General features: G+C 36.9%; 1 protein-coding gene across 2 annotated transcripts in view; it reads right to left on the bottom strand.

Moving 5' to 3' along the window:
* pde4d (phosphodiesterase 4D, cAMP-specific) overlaps window positions 1–20,625 on the bottom strand; it is a 193,289-nt gene that overhangs the window by 108,470 nt on the left and 64,194 nt on the right. The gene's annotated exons all lie outside the window — the stretch shown is intronic.

Raw genomic sequence — 20,625 nt, forward strand, 5'->3', positions numbered from 1 at the left:
GGCATCTGTCTATGCAGCAGACAGCACTAAAAGCCCCCATTAGTTATTGAGTAACCCTCAATGCAGACTCAGCTGGAGAGGACACCCCTAAGAACAGCAAACAATGCTGTGTGTATACCTGTATGTGCGCATGTGCACACATTTGCATTTGATTTACATTTGCACATATGCAAGAAAGGAGGAGTTTCATGCAACAAACGTATTGTTTCCCCTCGCGTCTGCCACTCCCTTACACTGTGTTTGTTTTTCAAATGAAGGTAAACATGCTGGTAAAGGTGAAAACATTGTCTGCTGGATCTTATATGCTACCCTACAGCCTTTTCCCGCTTCAGCCTAGCAACCAGCAGCTTATAAGGAATGCAGAGTGATCCTGCCTCTAACCAGATTTTAGTCGTTCTACTCTAAACTACTTAAAAGTGTACCTTTAGGTGCCAACCGTTTTACTGTACTATCCTTACATATCCAGCTTCTACAAGTGCCCCGCGGCACACACACACATCATCAAATGCTTGAGCAGTCAAAGCAGGAGCTTTAACCTGCAGCAACCCTAAAGCGTCATGTTTTAACAATTCTTATCAAAGCTACTGATTGCTGAGTCATCCCAATACAAATACAGAATATAGGCTACAATTAAATTAATTATTAGTTTATCTTTGGTGGTTCTTGAGGATACACTGTATTAAAAGAAAAAAAAAAGACCATTGTGTAGCGTCAAACACCAGTAAACAACTAGTTATTTTACAGGGTTTTTTTTTTTAATACGGATATAATGTAATATAATGTCCCATTATATTTATTTACAGATTTCTACTTCCATTTTATGGAACATAACATAATATTTGTAATAAAAGTAATTTACATATTTGTATGGCATTTGCAGTTATTGTAAAATAATACAGGGATTATCACTTTTTTTTTTTACAATTTATACTCAAAGCTAGTATGTGGAACTTGTTAAGCTGTAGCTTAACATACAGTAAGCTGCTTCGCAGGAATTCCAGATACGCAGTTACAAAAAAATTAAATTACAGATCAAAACATAATCGATCATTCTCTGGCTGCAGTTCACATTCCTGAAATGTATGGAAACAGCCATGCTTACTGCTCGAAACAGCGGTTTTCATCAGCTTTTTGCTTCATGCTAACATTAACATGCTGTTGTTTATATTGTTTATGGTCCATATTTTACTTTAATATGTTGGAATATTTGTTCACGCTAAACACAAAGTTCAGCTAGGGCTGGTGGGACTGACATTAGTTTTGCAGGTACCATATTACTAGTGTCAAGTAGGCTTGTAATGATACATCAATCGGTCCAAATATAGATTTACTGAGCAATTTCATTTCATTGATTCAAAGTGAAAATATCGATACACGTCATCATCTTTAACATCCGCCTTTACAACATATGTTGAAATAAAACTTAATATTTATTTTTGTTGTTAAAAAGAAAAACTAGTTTTTCAGTTAAATGTTTTGAGGTAATAAAATTGTCATATCATATTCTAGTTGCTTTTTGTGGGCATATGATACCGTCTTATATTGACCGCAGCTTCTGAACTGAATCAAATTGAAATAGTATTATGGTAGACTTTGTGATATCGGCAAATAATCATAAAGTTGTCGATGGTAAAAAATATTTAATTCCAATTTTATGAGCGACTGTGTAATTACAACCGCAATATGAATTTTGAGGGATTTACACTATCAGTTAAATATTTAAAAATACATTATTTAGCATAATAAATTATTCATTTTTTTTCATGGCTCTCACAAGCGACTGCTGGATATATATTTTAACCTCGCACCTAGGCTAGCAATGCTTGGGGATGTGGCTGGATATGTCTGATACTTGTCTGTTAATGGTTAACGAGGATCAGCTGCTGGACAGAAGAGGAGCAAATCTAATATATACTGTATATTTAAGCCTCTATGCAGCACAAACTTGATAGACATTTCAAAATTTTAGAAAGTAAAATTTTAGTGTAGATAAAATATACTACACCAAGCAACCACACAATAACAATTAAGCAATCATTCACAAATATGGTGGCAACCACTTTTGGTAATTTAGTACCATGCAACACCACTAACCACACTGCATAGCTCAGTGATCACCTAGTAACACTCTAGCAACGACTAGAATATCCTTAAACAAACTGTATTACATCCCAGTAAGTAGCATGGAATATCTCTTAACGACAACCTAACACCATAACAACCACATAAGCAACACACTACCAACCATAATATCAGGGTTTCTGTAAAAAAAAGTACATCTAATGATAAAAGTCATCATTTCAAATGCATCGTAGCACATATTTTCTTCAGCACTTACTGTGGCAAAAATTTCCACATGATGCACATTATTACTGATTGTATTGTGTCAGACTTACAAACCCTTATATTGGTTTAGTGGGAGCAGCTGGAGAACATGTTCAAGGCCCTGTTCAACAAGACATGACATTTACGATGCTGCACTTCTACAGGAGCATATCTCATTGTCCTCATTAAGGAAATGGGCTTGGTTACTGTCGTATTCATTGTAGATTTGCCCTTATTTAAAATGACTAAGTGAAAAAGAGCTTGAAATAGATCGGTGGAAAAATCATGTTTAATAAGCATTGAGTACTCCTAAACAGTGGTGATGTGATGGTGATGAAGGGTAAAAGCCTCGCCCACCACAACAAAAACTGCAAAAAAGTGGTTTGATTCCTGATGGCAGTACCTTTGCCGTCCAGCTTGGACGCGCATTGAAATGACAGTAGTGTTTGGGTCCTGATCGCTCTCCAGTCTAGGTAACTTTTTAGTGCTTTTTTCTACAGAAAGGATCTTTTATATTCTGGAAACTTTTATTAACCTTGAATTTATATAATCTTTTTCAATGAATTAGAAAAACTCTTAGTGCCCTATTTAAACAATATATAGCATATTCTAAAGTGCATGGCACAAGTGCATTTAGGGTTAACTTTTGCTTGTTAAATGGAGCATAATCTGAGCATAAAATAAGGCGCCAGCGGCGAAAGGGGCTGTTATTAGCCTCTTATTCACAGGGTTTTTTCAGCGTAACACAGGATCAGGTGCAACTGACTTTATATGAGTGAATGCACAGATAATCTATTTAACTGAGGGGGATGAACGCTGCGGACCATCCCTGTGCATGTAAAAAGCAGAGTGTGCATGTTTTGAATCCCCATGTGAAGGTGCATCCTACTATCTGAATAATGTGTTGTTTAAATTTCTGCACCAACAATGCACTTGACCACACCTCATTGTCACATAGATGGTGCATTAGATACAAAACTTTAGCGCTGGGCATAAAAATGACAACTGTGTTGGTCTGAAACTAGCAATGGCAGTTGCGCTGCGCTGTGTGCAACTTTGCTCCAGGTATAAGATAGGGCTCTAAGTTGCTAAAAATTAGACTTTTTTTAAAAGATGTAACGGTTGGTGCCTTTAGCCTGTCAACATCAAAATGCAACCATCAATCAAAAGCAAGCTGTGGCAGTCAGTCAGACACTCAGCTATGACAGCAATGGAGAGCTGTTGGCCTTCAATTGACAGCTTGCAATTCATCATCCCTTCACAGTCGTCAAAGGAGATGACTGCCATTTTTTGAGCAAATGTTTTGTTTTTCTTTCAAATGATGAACACAAATCATCACCGTGTTACCTTCCTACTCCTTGTCATCTCTTTTACTCCTTTCTTTCCTTTCCTTTCTCGCTTTCTTTTGAAATATTTTTTTCTCAACCCCTCCCCGTTGCTGCGCATGACATCTATGTGCATTTCCCCCTGGTTACCAGGGGCAACATGGATGGAGAGGGACAAGTGGATTTGTCAAGAACTAAAAGCAGGAGGAACAAAAGCAAGAAAAGGGAAGCCAATCTGCAGGGCTAAACTGTGGTACATGCAGACACGCCACCAGAAACAGTACAACACATCCAGAGACAGGCCTAATGTTTGGGGTGTTTTGTGAAAGAAAAAAAAATCTCTAACCAGAAAGTGCAGCAATTGGGGTTTTTTATCACTGGAATGCAAAAACAGTTGTACGACTCACAGACTTTTCCCACTTTCTGTCAAAGACAGGAAGTGGACAGAAACACGTTCAACAGTGAAAATTAAACTAGTAGCCCTCCAAAAAATACTTTGTCTGATCAGACAAAAGCACACAGCAAGATCTAGAAAAAAGAAAAAAAAAATGAATCAACACTTCTCTAGTAGTCTTAAGAAACACAGAACACTAAAGGCTTCACTAATGTAGCATTTTGTGTAGGTATTGTGCATTTCCTATTCCTAGCCTACAGGATATAAAACAGATGTATTATTCATACCTGATCGGCAGACAGTAAGATAACAGAGCAGATACTGTATCTTTTTAACATCACCGTACACAGACGAAAACTGAAGATCAGAGTATTTAGTCTTGTTTGTATTCACCTTCATACATAATTCAGCTCTGACTCAGTTTTGACAAATGTTTTGTTTTATTGTTTTGTTTTTCCCATTTCTCTTCTTGGTAAAAATAAAAAAAAAACCTCTGTGTGAAAAATGAGAAGAGCACACTGTCCGCTCAAATAAAACATCAATTCTCTGTGTAAATCTGTGCTCATTACTTACAATCTCCTCTCAAAATATTGTTTAATCTTGACAGATTGGATGGCTTTCTTTTGGCAGCACACAGCATGCCGTCACCTCGCAGAGCACAGTCTGGGGTCTGTCTTGTTATTGGCAAAGGGTTCTCCGTGTGACACTTGCCTATCAGAAAAAGTGCAATAAATATCATATTATGTCTAAAGATGTATAAAATGACAAGATTATTACATTTTACTGTTGCTATAGTTACAACTTGCAGATATGAATGGTGAGGGGACAGTGCTGGCATACAACAGAAATAGCATTAAGTGAGAGGAGAGGGGGCGCTGAGCAATTAAAGAGCTAATAAGGAGACCTGAAAGAGTGACTGTTTCTCTACAGTTCAGTCTTTACAAGCTATTACATTACTAACAGACACAATGAATCTGCAACTGTAATGCAGCTCTGCCTCCCTCATGTGGACATCTTGTACCACTGTGATGAGTCCAGGAATCCGGCACAGTGGTTAAAATGGTTTGAAATGTGATTTGTAATGTAATTTGTATTGAGATTTAGCATATGCTTTCACCCAGAGTTACTAACACTGCTGCCCGGTTTTCATGATTAAGTTGACACCATCGGATCAAATGAACATGAACATTTGGATGCAAGCACATTACGGCAGTAATTAGTTGACCATAAATGCTAAAAGCTACTGCAGAAAGAACAAAACCATTTTGAACCAAGATTCAATGCACTCTGATGCATTGATTGCTATTTAAAATGGCCACAAGAGCCAGCAATGCTTTCTGTGGAGGCATTTTTGTTGTGAAATCTCTTTGCATTTGTAAAATAGATTGTGTAATTTAAGCAAAACATCCCTGACTCCTTCCAAACTAATTGGTAGAGCATCCTGCATGCATGTTAGTAAATCTGATGTTTTTTTCTTCATCCACAAGCCAAGCAATCACCTTCTCAAATGCTTGATTATAGCCTTCTCACATGCAATTCTTTCCACAGCTGCTGCAAAGAATATGGGGCAAATCACAGACATTACTGAGGTCTGAGGACAACTCCACCAGGGCACATCCTGGTGCCAGAGCTGCTCAAAACCTCCATGTGGTAACCAAATTTACCTGTAGGCATCCCCATATGTTTAGTACTGATCAGTAAGATCCACCTGCAACTGCTTTAAGTAGTTGCACCACTATGGGAAGATAATGTTGCAAGAGCCAGATATAAAAATGATGCCCAACATGCTCTTTCATGTGCTAGAAATGCACCATCACATAAAAATGATTGAAGCAGCTTCTTGTGGAGAATCCAATATCAAGCACAGAGTTCATTTGAAGTATTTGACCAATAGATGGCACCATTTGTATAGAAATGTTCTGTTGTAAACAGAAAGAAATGAGAAAGATGCAGAGCGTGACTGTATGCTGGTTGATATAAACCATGCAGAGCTGTGTTGGTGTTCCCAACCTATGGGGCCAACAGTGATGTGACACCTGTGTTATGATAGCCACGTAGGTCAGGCCCTGTCTCCATCTTAGTCAATGAGGGGTCACTACTGCTATAATTTCCTTTAGAATCTCAGTTACATTAACCGTCATTTTAACCCGATGGCAAAGTGCTATTAAGAAGCTGTGTGTTTTTCTCCTTTTCAAGCAGTGACATTTTTCTTGTGGTCTTAACATTTAAGGAGCACTCACTTCAGATGACTCACAGACTCATGGTGAGAGCTGTCGGCCTTGTGAATGATAAATAGATCCAGTCCAGTCCTCTGGGAAAAAAACATCTGCAGATGGAGTGTTCATTATCGGCCCCTCTCACAGGTTTTTATCCAACTATTAACTATATTTAACTATACATAATTAGCTTTGCATGTGTATGTAGGGAATATTCACTAGCACTTTAAAACAATGTGGTATAATCTTCTATAGTCGTGACTTACTCTGGTGCTGCATGGTATATGATTTTTTTTGTCATATCACTATTTTATGAACATGTAACTGAATTTTTATTGAGATCATTATCATGATTGTTGTATTTTATTCATGTCGTATAGCTTATTTCAGCTTTGCATGTGTCTTTGCTTTGTTCCTCTGCGGTGCTTGTATGGCTACATGTACTGAACGGTGGACATTGTTGATGTATTACAATTCTTCCCGTTGCTCTGCATGGCTTGTGTGCTGTCTTGAGAATTTTTATTTTGTTGCTGCTGCTGTCTTTATGGTGACTTGTCTTCTGTCAGTAAATTCTAACTATCATCTCACTAATTTCAAAACATCTCCAAAGGACTGCAGCTGAAAACGAGCCGGCTGGCCAACACTGGCACATTTACAGAAATGTTAATTGATGTGCGTTGTACTTATAAATATATAAATAAATGAAATGAATGACATAAGATGTGGCAGCAGTCCTCAAGTGAACCATGTTTCTGCACCACCGCTTGGCATCATAAATAACCCAACGCTGGTTCACGAGAGAGAGCTGGAAACTGAAGGGAGCAAAACAAAACCTGCATGTAACTTTGTCATCAAAACATTTTGAAACTCACTTGAACAATACTGAATGTGGAGATACAGTATGCCTGTTCTTTTCTTATTTTTATTCATGAACTTGAGGGAAGCGGTTGTGTTTTGTCTGAAACTCTGGACGGCATCATCTTTCCCCGTCTTCCTTTTAAATTTTCCTTGTACCTGAGTAACATAGATGCTTTAGCCTACTTTTTCCTGTTTGTTTCTTCATATTTCAACCTGCTTTGCCTCCTCTCATTAATATCCAATTAGATATCCTGCCGACCTGTACAGCTGCTCTCTCAGCAACAGTGAGGTTTCCTCATGCACAGTTAGTTGGCTCGCACAGCTGTTATAGTGACCCTGACAGGGACTGTGGTACAATCCTCCCCCTCCCGCTGAGGGTCAGAGGTTGCATCTTCTCTCCTCCTGACCTAAATGCACACACTCATGCACACACACACTGTGGCACATACAAAAAGAGTCTGACAAGGTGGCGGTGGTAGAGGTAGGTGTTTCTGTAAATAAAAGGCATCCAGTGTTACAGTTTCAGATGCATAGACCTAAGTGGAGCTAATTAAGCTTCCTTATGCCTGTGGACACTAAATAAGCAATGCATTGCGTTTTCACATTCATCATTATGAAATCAAGTGCTTCGATGCTTTCTGAAGCCAGCAACAGCATTTTAAATATCTGATATCCAATACAAACCCCAGAGGCTCAAACTACCATATAAACATATTAACACATATAAAGCATATTCAAAGAGCACCAACGTGTGCTACAATTTTTTTGACACAGTCCTGATCAGCACTGCAATTTTCAAAGCATTATGAGTCGTAGCCAGTTATGCGTCAAGACTGAATAATGAGCACTCTTCAGTTATTATTGGGTTCATCACCAAGAGAAGAAGTAATATAGAACTTGGACGGGATCCATTAAAATATTCCGCAAGAGCGTTTGATTAAATGTGTGCACGTGAGCGTGTGTGCTGTTGAATTGCAGCCTTTGTGCAACTGTCTTATGTTACGTTACATTTATTTTGGAGCATGTCAATAGTTGTCATGTATTAAGCTGCATGCCTGCCATGATGAGAGGAAATGAGTAGGGGAGATGCAAAGAGAGAGAGAGAGACAGAAAGAGAGAGAGAGAGACAGAAAGAGAGAGAGAGAGAGAGAGAGAGAGAGAGAGAGAGAGAGAGGAGCTCAGAGCAGGCTGTAACTGACGCAGGGTGACAGTAAATGGAGGTGGATGAATACAAATGACCACAGGGATAAGAGAGAGAGGTTGAGAGGGGACGAGGGGAGAGACGAAGACAGGAAGATCAGGGTAGCTCCAGAAATAGCCCATGATTGTAAACATGGTGGTCCCAGGAAGGCAGAACCTGGTCTTGTGTGTCTCATTTGTTTGTATGCATTTCCTGTTCAAACACATTTATGTATATATGCAAAGCTGTGTATAGTGTATGTTTAAATGTGCAGTTTATGTTTCTTTGTATTAAATACAATAGCTTTATTTATGTGGTAGATGGGGAAGTGGAGGCTGTGTTTGTTTGTTTTTGGGTGTTTGGGAGAGATGACAAGAGGGATGAAAGGGGTCATGGTACTCCAGAGGTGGAGATGATGTACTATGAATCAGAGCAAAAGGATTAATCAAATTCAAACAGACATCATAATGTAATAAAATGCAATTTTCAATCTGCAGAAGCGGTGATTAATAAAAAAAACTGTGCACCGTGCACATAAAGGCCTGTGGACACACGCTGCCCTATGTGACATATGTGTGTAGATGAAGAAAACAACCTGTTAAATATCATGTCACACACACGCCTTGATGCTCGCAGTACTACTATGTGAAAAAAAACTCAGCTGAAGCAAACACCAAAGAGAACCAGGTTACTTTTAGTGTGAAACAGGATGTTAGTTCCCTGGACCTATTTTCCATTTACATGTAGGGCTGGGCGATGTATCGATATAAAAAAATATATCAATATATTTTTAATTTGATATGAAATTAGACCATATCGCATATATCGATATAGTTAAAGTTTTTTCTTTCTTTATATATAAATGCTGCCCTTACTAGGGTTTGTCATATTTAGTTCTTTTGTAATATTCATTATTCTTTTCTCATATAAATATATTTATTTCAGAAAAAGATTGGCTTATTTTATTTCAAAGGCTATTATTATTTAAGATTTTTTTTTTATTATTTAAATGTGCACTTTATGGAGCTTTGATTTTAAAGAAAAGGTACTCCTGTTGTTATACAGTATTTATGTTTACTTAAATAAACGGTTTCAATAAAAGTACTTGTGACATGCCATATTTGGCTTTGACTACACATTTGCTCTCACTTTGCGATAAAAATATTGGGATATATATCGTATATTGATATTCAGCCTAAATATATCGGGATACGAATTTTGGTCTATATCGCCCAGCCCTATTTAAATGTAGACAAGAAGATGCTTGACTGAGTCAGTTATTGGGTTAAAAGTGCCTTGCTGGTGTAGCCACAATAGAGACAACACTAAAAATCTGTGCCAGTATTTCAAACAGCATCACAAGGCAGTGTATGTGAGTGGCAGAGTGACAATCAGGTGTTGAGATTTGTTCCCTTTTATATTTTCTGCAATTCTGTTTGTGATTTGTTACTGTAACTGACTGGAGATCAGCAATGTCTATGTCTATTTTTCATATGTTAATTTTCAAACCGGGGTTTTTTCCAGATTTTAGTCATTTTGATTATATTACATGTTTACAAGGCTTGAATTAATGAGGCTAAATAATGATCTGCTATTCATATCAATTAAACCACCAATTCTACCTCATTCACGATACAAACAGAGCAGGACAGATTCACTGCCTTATCTTTATGGGTGTATATGTTTTCCTATTTGTGCCAAGATTCATTTTTTCAGAAATCAAAGCATATAGTTATTGATTTTATTTTTTATTATTATACATTTAAATATCAGCAATTGACAAAGATAATGTGGTACTGATGTTGATTTAGATATTTGTTTTATTTTTATTTCTTGTTTATTTTCTCAGTTTTCAGAATAGGTTGACAATGTGGTGCATTGTATGCATAACACCGGGCTCTACACGAAAGAGAACTATATAAGTTGCTTGTATCCAATGTGTTGGAATAGAATGATTTCTCACTTGTAAACAATACAGAAGATAAACATTTCTTATATTGTGACATCGGAATCCACCAAAAAAAAAAAAAGCATTTAGATTATTCCCACGGATTGTTAAGCACTTCTATGAATTCACGTAAATGGATTTCATGCTGCTGGAACACACTAAAATTGTGAGTAACCTTTTTCCTTCTTCTCAAGGTCTCATGTAAGAAAATTAAATAAAAGATAGTAAGTTTTACACCTCATTGATGTCATAAAAGAAGTAAGTATTTCTCAAAGTACACTCTGCACAGATCCAATCCACACACTTACACGCAAGAGAAATCATTCCAAGTAAACACAAACAAAGAAATGACGATGCTCATTAGAAGTAATCTGTTAAATGAGATAAGAGTGTATTATAATATGGCTCATTTAGGAGGGGGATAATACGGGGATGGTGGTGGGATTTGCAGACATGGGTGTGGAGTGGCCACCGATGCATGATGAGAGGGGAATTACTCCACTAAATTGACACTGAATAATTAATGAGAATATGAATGCTCATCTCCTCTTTTCGAACTAACACCTCAGTGAACCTCAGGAGTTGTCGGAGAATACTCAAAAGACTTCAAAAGTGGAACTTTTTAAGTGATGTGGGGAAACACACTACACAAAAATAACAACAAAGGCTGAAAAAGGTGCCAATTAAATCACATTCTAGGACCAGGAAGTTTAATTTAAAGACCCACAAATATAATGACAGGCCTTGAGTACAGTAAGTTGAGCCAAGATAGTCAATATATACGAACAATTAATACTGAACCAATTTAGCATGATGGACAGTTTAAGTTTTTATCCCATGAATTCTTCTACCATGAGAAAATCTGTGCCTACATCACCCAGAATGCAAGAAACAAAAATGTTATAGTAACCTGTCAATCACAGGAAAGCCCCGCCTTTCAAGCACACCTGCTTTATCAATTATTTTACTCTAAATGGGACCCGTAATTACAAAATGAACACCATGCTGTATTAGAGAAGACTTGAATCTAGTGATTGAGACTATAAACTTTTTATGAGAAAGTTTACGGAGGAAATAAATCAAGTGAGAAGTAGGGTCATTTTCGCATAGACTTCTATACGGACTTCTTTTTGCAGCCAGTAAAGTCGCCCCCTGCTGGGCATTATAAGGCACTTTCACCTTGGCTTCACATTTCAGACCCAGAAGAATAATAAGGCAGAAATAATAAACAGGCCACAGAGGTCTGATGAACTCACTTCTTTTCTGACTCCACATTCACAGATTTCTTTCACTTTAAACTTTTAAACGTCGTCAACAGAGCGCTGACTAAGGTGACATCACCTTATACAATTTATCAGACATTACAAAGCTCCCACTGGAGCCACATAAAAGCTTTATACAACTCGTTTCACATTTTCAGTAGTACTCCCCAACACCTTCTAAAAGGCCTTTTTCACCAAGGACATTTTGACATTTTTCACAGTAGGAGAGGCACAGGTGTAAATAATCAAATAATGACAGTTATTTTCCATTTAGCTGCTTCAGTTTCAGGGTCCAAGCTATGTGCATGCTGGCTCACTGTGACGGCCTGGGCACTTCAATAGAACTGTATAACATGGTTAATGTTATTATTTACATTTTGACATCTTGATTGTCAAATGTCATTCATACTTTTCTTTATGTTTATCTTAAATTACCAGAAAGCTTGTGTAAATAATAATTTATAAAATGAATCAAAATTACAAAATAGCAAGTTATCTATCAAAGCTAACGATGGAAATTTGTTTAACCAGGGCAGAAAAAAACAAAAAATAAAGTGCTGTTTCCAAACTCAGAGCCAAACATTGCTGAGTTGGTTTCATTAGCCCATGAATTAAATGAGAATTTCCACATAACTCACAAAACATGCTGTTTGAGCTGGTGGAATAAACTATGAGAAAACAGCACCGAAATTCAGCTGACATTTCCAAGAAATGATTATGATAGGAAGCAGGAATTTAACATGCAATATAAAGAATTATTAATGTTATTTGTCAATAAAAACAGTAGAAACATTGTATTACTATTTCCCCCCCAAAAAAACACGGTTTCCATGTTGTGATCAGACAGCAAAAGCAATCTTATTTTCGTAGTGAAAATGATTACCACTTGAAAAAAAAGGGACACTTTATGGCACACCACAGAAGACAATTAGGCACTTTAACCAATTAACATGTTTTATAAGGGCAAATATGGAAATGCTGTGGTTGGTGTAAGGAGGAGGAAAGCTGAGGAAGAGTTTATTCAAAAAGAAGGACCTCTTCAATAAATGTATTCACTGTGCACAACTGGTAATGTCACAATTAAAATTTTAAATAAAAAAATATTGAAATATCTTAATATTTTAGACTGAAATCTGGCCCATTTCTTCTAATGGAAATGTTTTGGGCCATAGTAGCACTTGTGGCTGTTTCAGCCATCAGTAAAGCATGTGGGCCTGACAGGTACTTCATGGTGCATTCAGGTGCACTTAAACTGACAACTAAGAAGATCAAGCTGTTGTTGTAAAGTGCCCTTCTGGCATCTAGAGGCCCTTCTTGTTTGCTGTCATAATATTTAAATTAATTTGTTTAAATTTGGCCATATGGCCTCAGTACGGTGTAGAAAGATATGGTTGTCATATTACACATGTAGCCTATCTTTCTAAAGTGAAAATGTGAATTACAGTCTTGAAAATGTGAAGTACAGTTGTCAAATGTGTTTTAAGAGGTCAAATAAATTGTCTTTGAAAAGTTTTTAATTTTTAATTAAGATTACAAATTATCAAATTTAGTTTTATTTACATTATAGATAAGGTCCCATTCCTTTGGAATCAGGGTTGCAGTATTCTTTATTTTAATTAAATTGTGTGTGTTGAAGATAATTAACAAGCACACTTGCCTATTTAACTTAGAATTAGAACATTTAATTAATTTCCACATGTAGAAAAGATGATTTGTTCATGTTGCCTTCATTCCAATTGAAATGCAGGCAATTGTATGTGATCTTTTTCTTCCATGGACTAAATGTCTGGAAATAAACTAAACTGGCTTACAATAAGTGGACTATTACTTTCATATTATTCATGTTCGCACTCAGGCTAAACTGATGATGCATCTTTTCAGGTTTGGCACAGTTCAAACATCACAGGGTTTGACTGCCCAGTTCAGCCACCAGCTCTTTAGTGCTTCTTACTTCTCCGGTACACTGACGAGACGAACAGAGAGAAAAACCTTGAATCTCAAGAAAACATATCAATCTTTCACACACCCACGCTATGGTGTGGCACATGATGTGACACCAGCCAAAGCAAAGCACTTCCATCAACAGTTTCCAAGCCACACTGGCGTAACAAAGAGCACAGTGGAAGACCGCGGGAACTGCTAAGTGATGGGAATAAAAGTGAGGCAAACGGGAAAATAAAAGTTCAAAGATATTTATTTCTGCTGATCTCATCACAGCGGAGAAAATGAGGGCAGTCAAAGAGACCAACACCAATCTAATGTTATTCCCTGGGAGACTTTATTTCTTATTTTTACCATGTGAATGCACTTCTTTGTTGTGCATTTTAAAGTTCAGTTTATTATGTTTAAAAATTCAAAGCCACCTTGCTTTGGAATCAAGCCCGTATTTGTTGATCACCATGAAAATGTAATTGCTTCTTCCTTTTTCCACACATACTTGAGAGATCCAACAATATTATGCGGATAAAAAAGTCACTTTGTTGGCAGAGGTAATATCTGACTCTTTACAAGACTTCTACAGTAGTTCATACTTCTATTACATATCATATAATGTGTTACCAATTGCTCCAATTTTATAGGCACGTCTTGTTTCTTTGGGTCGAGAAAGTGATTATAAACTAAAACTGTGGCAAAATTAGCTTTTTTGTATTTTGTGTACAAAAAAAAAAATGGAAACCAAATAGAATGTGAGTGTAAATTAATTCACTGAAATTGGTTTGGATAGAGACATTTTAATTTTGACCATGTTCATTTTTTCCATGTGTGTGTGTGTGTGTGTGTGTGTGTGTCTCATGTGACACTGTAATTATACTGAATTAAATTCCAAGAAGTAATGATGCAAGGTCCTTGGAGGACGTCAGAAATATGCATAGAGTAATTGTCATCCGATGTTTTCCCCTTATTCAAAAGCTTCCATTACTGAATGAGAAAATATCTCATCTTAGGGACTCAACATATTCCCTACCAGGTTGCACAAAAAAAGGAATAAAATGTTGATTATGCTGGCTGACAATTAGATGATTTTTTCTATTCCCAATGTTTTCTATCAGCCAAACAGTAAAATGTAATTTTCTGCTCAATATTTTGGAACAGAGATCCAACTCTTAATATCTGAAAAGCACCAGTGCAGACTGTAAAACAGCTACGATGCCTGATGTTCACGCTGTATGCCGTCTTAATAATGGTGAAATTACATTTTGTGCTTCTGAATAATACTGTATTGATGACAGACATAGCATGCAAAGGCAAAACAAAAGATCAGGACTGTAAGATCTTGGAAAGGAGCAGTTTTAGCACTCAGTAATCAAATTTAGGTCAAGATCTGACTGTGAAAATCCAAAACAATCCAAAACATGGACATGTAGTCTCGTCACCTGGATATGAAAAATATTTTTTACACATAACTTGCCAGGATAGTTGCAAGCACACCAACTTACTCTCCTCTTCTTTTTAAATAAGAAGAAAAAATTTGATGGGTACAGAAAATGTGAAAAAGTTGCACATTGGAAGTGGTGTGCTGGTGTGCTCTATTTCTAAATTCTAAGGCTAAAAATACCACAGAGTATGAGCAGATGGCAGAGTAATAGACCATAATAGAACTTTATTGATTAAAAATACACTTTTGCAGTGTTGCTCTGCAAGATTTATATATTGTCATAGGAAACAGGAGAAAAACAGTTCAATAACAAAAAACTGGTTCTGTAGTGGAGCTTATAGGGATACGTTCAGTCGAGGTGCCCATCTCCAGGGTATAAAATAAAGATCTAAGAGATGCTGTTTAGTTATTCCCTTTGCAGTAACTGATATACATGTATTCTAGTCATGCAATAACAGCTGGGTGTTTATGCCTGGTTGTGGTTTCAATAGAGAAAGAATAACAAAATACAAATTAAAGCAGAACTATGCAGCATTTTCAACTTAATAAAACAGTTTATAAATCATTGTGATGACATAATGACCTGTGATGGCGCAAGTTCTGGCCTTCCCTGTCCCCCCTGCTGTCTCCTGGCGGAAAACCAGCCTTGTAAGATCTGTACTTGCGTCCCAGCATTGGAGGACTAGAGATCAAAGCGAAACACTTTACGGCAACTCTAAATGCATACGTCCCCCTCAAGCATGGTTTAGCCACACCGGCTAGCTATAAGAACAAGCTGAGCCGCATAAGAAATGTTTGTCGGCGGAGTGTCGGTACATAGTAAATCATCTGATGCATATATATGAATGAACAATAATAACCTTAGCTGACTGAGCCGACATCAATTAACTTAACTGGCAATGTATCAAGATGCTGTTTATTATCTTTTAGATAAATATACTGGCATTTGTTTGTACATGTTTTTGCTTGACTTTGAACACGTTTTGTAAGTTATGTGATAACAAATATTCAGTGTAAACTGAAAATACTTATATATTTAAATTCATATAACGCTGACATCGTTTCTGTTTCTTCGCTCGCCGCCTTTAAATCTCCTGGGAGACCAGTGTGCGCAAGGCATTATGGGTAAGAGGGGTGCACGAAGGATACACACATGCATCTTTGGAATTTGGAAGGACTCTGTCCTCTGGAGGATCCCCGACATCGAGACAGTCCTCCGACTGATGTCGATGACGTAGTATCCTTCAAATTCAGCCATTTGAGAATCCTTCCTTGACATTGGGATACAGCCAGTGACCCCCGGTCAGGCGTTTGCGGAACGCCGAGAGCTACGGGAAGCGGAGGAATCCAAAACAGATGCTGACCTGCCGATTCTGCTCATGAAATCCTAAGTTCCACTTTGTTTACTGCTTATTTCTTATAGTAGCGTTTGTGAATGTGTTCAATCCTTCACTGGCTGGCTATGGCGCTAGCTTCAAAGCAAACGCATTTATTTTCAGTAGCAGCTGGATTGCTGTCGACTGTTGCATTTGGTTGTTGTTATCAACATTTTATATTATTATTTATATTGCAAACTTGCCAGCTAGACTGAGCCAACTGAGCTTATGTATTTGTTTACTGTATGTCTCCTATATGGGACAAATTCAGAATCGCATTTGACTTTGGGCCTTAGGGTGCTGCATAATAACCGATGCTAATAACTCAGACCTTAGATGTTACTCTGCCGGCTCCAATGACAACAAATGCACATGGCCAGCGGTAGAAAGGGGGAGGGGTGCCGCCAGTGAGTTTTTTACGACAGTATGGTGAAATATACACCACAAAGCAGTAGGGGGAGCTCCGGTAGTTCCTTACTACTAAGTAGACCTTTAACAAAGGATAACATGTCTATACACTTAATTTCAATTTAGTTTTTTTTTTTATGAGTACAGAGCACATTTTTTCACAAAAACAGCACTGCAAGAGGAAAAGCTATGTCTGTGCTGTGGAAACCAGTTCAGCATTTTTCTAAAGTTAGAAGTCCCTCTTGACAAATTTTGTACTCTGGCATCACTTAAAAGCAAACACATCTCAAAACTTGCCATTACATTAGACCCAATAAATGGCACTGCCCAATAATATAAATAAAAAAAGATGATTCAATATAAATACTTTTTTTAGTTATGCAAGATGTATGGCTCTGAAACGCTTTAACAAAGAAAACCACGCTTGGAAAAGTGATTACACCAAACAAAAGATTGTTTATTTATTCAATTAACTGTGCACAGTCTGTGTTCAAATTTAAGAAACAATTTTATTTAATGTATTGATTATTATCAGCGTTTAAATAACTATATATATGTTGTCTGGTGGAGTGAGTTTATTTATTATTTAAAGCTAAAAAGGCACTAATGCAGGTATGTGCTGATACAAGAAGCAAATTAGTCATGCAGCGTTTTCAGCTAATTTAATGTTCGATGCAGAGGTGATTTAATTATGACTTGTTATTATTGTTAAATTGAAGTTTCTGTTTAATATGTGGTTGGGTGTGAACAAAATGTCACATAACAGAGAGCAATTTGTGCTGTGTTTTAAAGTTCACAACTATCATCAAAGCTCCAGTGTATTCCCTGTTACACTTCTGACTTTTTCATGCTGTACTTTCACAGAAATATTCATCTGTAAATAAACAAAGACTAGTTGTGCTCAGTATTCTTATTATCATTACAATTGAGAAAAATGATTATTGTGAGTTTCTCACTGCAATATGTTTAATTCAGTGTACCAACATGTTGGATACATGTTTAGGATTTTTACATGTTTAACATATTTGATCTAATTATTTTTGGTCTGATTTATTTTATTATTTTAGAATCTAAGTTTTCAGTAGGTTGTGGCATTGTACAACATTACAGAAGAGTTGGACTTATTTATTTTGATCCAGTTTATTTCTATTTATTATTTTTATATTGTTTATTTAAATGTATATATAGTCAAACTATTTATTATTTATTTTATTTAGCTGATTTTTTTTTGTTGAATAATACATTTATGTTCATGAAAATCCACTGTACAAAAAACATTTTTTTAAATGTCAATAAATCATTTTGATCTCAATATTGACCCAAATATTCGTGATTATGATTTTCACAATAATCATGCTGCCCTAACATATAATACTTAGTAGTGTGTGTTATGTGTGTGTGTGCTGTCATGAGCAGATAATCCAATAAATGAATGAATCAGATGGAAAGGAGAAAACAGGTTTTCTTCCACCCACTTCCGATCATCATATTTCTCCTGAGGTAGAAATATGAGAAAGTATGTAATGTTTATCTACTGCTAGATTGCGCCTCATTGACTCTTCGAGGATACTCTATACCGGATTCCATATACGATAACATCTCAGAGACAACATGGAGGTTTTAATCTAATTCTAACACACACGCTCTCTACAGTGATAGCTTTGTATCAGTGGTCGTGCTCTTTGCTTTTCCACGAAGCATTACAGTATCTGCAGCTGACTCCTTGGAGCATCAGAGTACAGCATCATCCACTCTACCTCCCGCTGATATCTACTCTTTCCTGCATCCCTGTTTCCCTCCCTACATGCTCGCCATCGTCCCTGTGGCCCCAGTGGACCTGGCTGGTGTGACCCTGGTTAAGCCTGATGCTGGTGGTGGTGGAGGAGTGGGGGTTGTTGCCCACTCCACTGCTGTTCCTTGTCAATCCTCTGTGACAGGAACGTTTTAAGTTATCACCAGCCTGTGGTCACGAATTGTGAAGGGATAACACTTTCTTTGATGCCCACATCTATAATGTATTATAAACATATGTTTAATGGGTCATAATCTGTTTATAGCACTGTATAATTATTGGTATGCAAACTCAAATATATTCATAATGCTTTATAACAGTCACTGTAACACATTACAAAGAATTTTATTAAAGCATACGTCCAAAAAGAATTGAATGCATCATAATCACTGTTCCAATGCATTATAATATGACTATGGGCATTGTAAGTATGTCTATAATGCATTATAGACATTGGCTTGCAAAAAACAGTGAGTGACCAGCAGTAAGTGACCAGCAGTAATAAAGTATTATGATTATAAAATGGTTTTTTTTCTAATGTTACTGTTATAAGGCCTTATACATATTACTAGCTATAACTGTAATTATGCAGTGCTATATGAACATTATGTAAATTATAACTATGTTTATAATGCATTACAAACATGGGCTTCATAGGTAAATGACAGTGAGTGATAGAAATGTTGACATTTTATGATACTTGACCTTATGAGTCTTTATAATAAGCTTAATAATGTGTTATGCTTATTGTTATAAAGCATTATTAATATTCATGGGTCATTTCACTGTAGTTTTACAGTGCTATAAGAAGATTATATAGATATTTTAAGTATTTTTATGATGCCTTATAGACATAGGTATCATATAAAGTGTTACCGAATGAGTTAAAAAAAAAAAAAAAAAAGCCTGACATTCAGACGTCCTGGCTCTCTCTTTTTCTTCTGGAAACTTAACTGTCTGCCAGCTGTGACTTCATATTTGACAGACAGACATGAGCAAATAAACACCTTTCCCAAAATGTCAAACTATTCCCTTAAATATTGATTTTAGGTTATCCAGTAACAGCGCACAGGGCACAGTCACCTTATTGCCAAGGCACAGGCTGGAGCATGCAGGGGTCTTTACCATACATATGCCTCCTGTTGCTCTGACGCTCCCTGTCAGACCAAGGACCCTCTCAAGGTCTCCTCACAAACACACTAATAACAGAATATAGTAAGTCTCACTCAACCTCTGAGTGGCCAATTTGTACTACTTCTTATGAAAGGCTCTCTGTTTCTTCTCTAGAGAACTTTGAGTGGTCACCCAGAGGAAAAATGTCTAGAACTATGCTCGAAATGACTGAATAAACCACATGAGATTCAGAATCTTAAACAGAAAAGACTTTTCTGAAGTTACCAAAAAAATAAAAGATAAAGTTTTTAAAGTAAGATATGGGTAAGAAAAGAAAGTATGAATCAAAAAGGAACAAAGTCAGAGGTTGTAACTTCACAGGCAGAGGAAGTCGAGTGCTCACACTTATGCTGCATAGAGAAACACTACAGCCCTTTGCTGCCTGCACAAATTCTCCCTGCTCTTCTTCTCTGCTTGTTACTGAAGAGTCACTTAAGGCTCTGAGCTCTGCTCCACTTTCATCTCTTCTCGTGTAAAGCTGTCAGGCATTTAGCTGTCTCTCACCACTTCAAATAACGACCACAGCTCTCAATAGGCTTCTCTCTGCCTCTGTGATGTATAGCCTATTAGTACATCCATGTACAGTGTGCCGGTTTGAGAAGGCTCATAACTTTTTCATATGACTTGCTCTTGGCCCTCTTTGGGGAACATCGTGTGTTCGCAGACATCACCCACACATATACTAATGTTGTTTCTGACTTATTCTTTCATAATTTCATTCCTTTTAGCCTTGGGTGATTATATTAAACGCAGCAAATCAAATTTACATGGATTAAGGGAAAGTACAAATGCATTCTGTTTGAGTTTCAGATCACAGATCAGCCTCAGTCGGGCAATTTCTATATTTCAACAAATGCATTATTGGAAATTCTGTCTAATTTGCTTCACAATGGATAAACTTGAACAGCCTAAGCCTTCTACTTCTGGCCACTGAGTAGGCATGCACAATATATATCATTACCAATACATTGTCTGGAAACAATGAAAACAAT

Source organism: Centropristis striata, chromosome 7 (genome assembly GCF_030273125.1).
Source record: "Centropristis striata isolate RG_2023a ecotype Rhode Island chromosome 7, C.striata_1.0, whole genome shotgun sequence".
NCBI lineage: Eukaryota > Metazoa > Chordata > Actinopteri > Perciformes > Serranidae > Centropristis > Centropristis striata.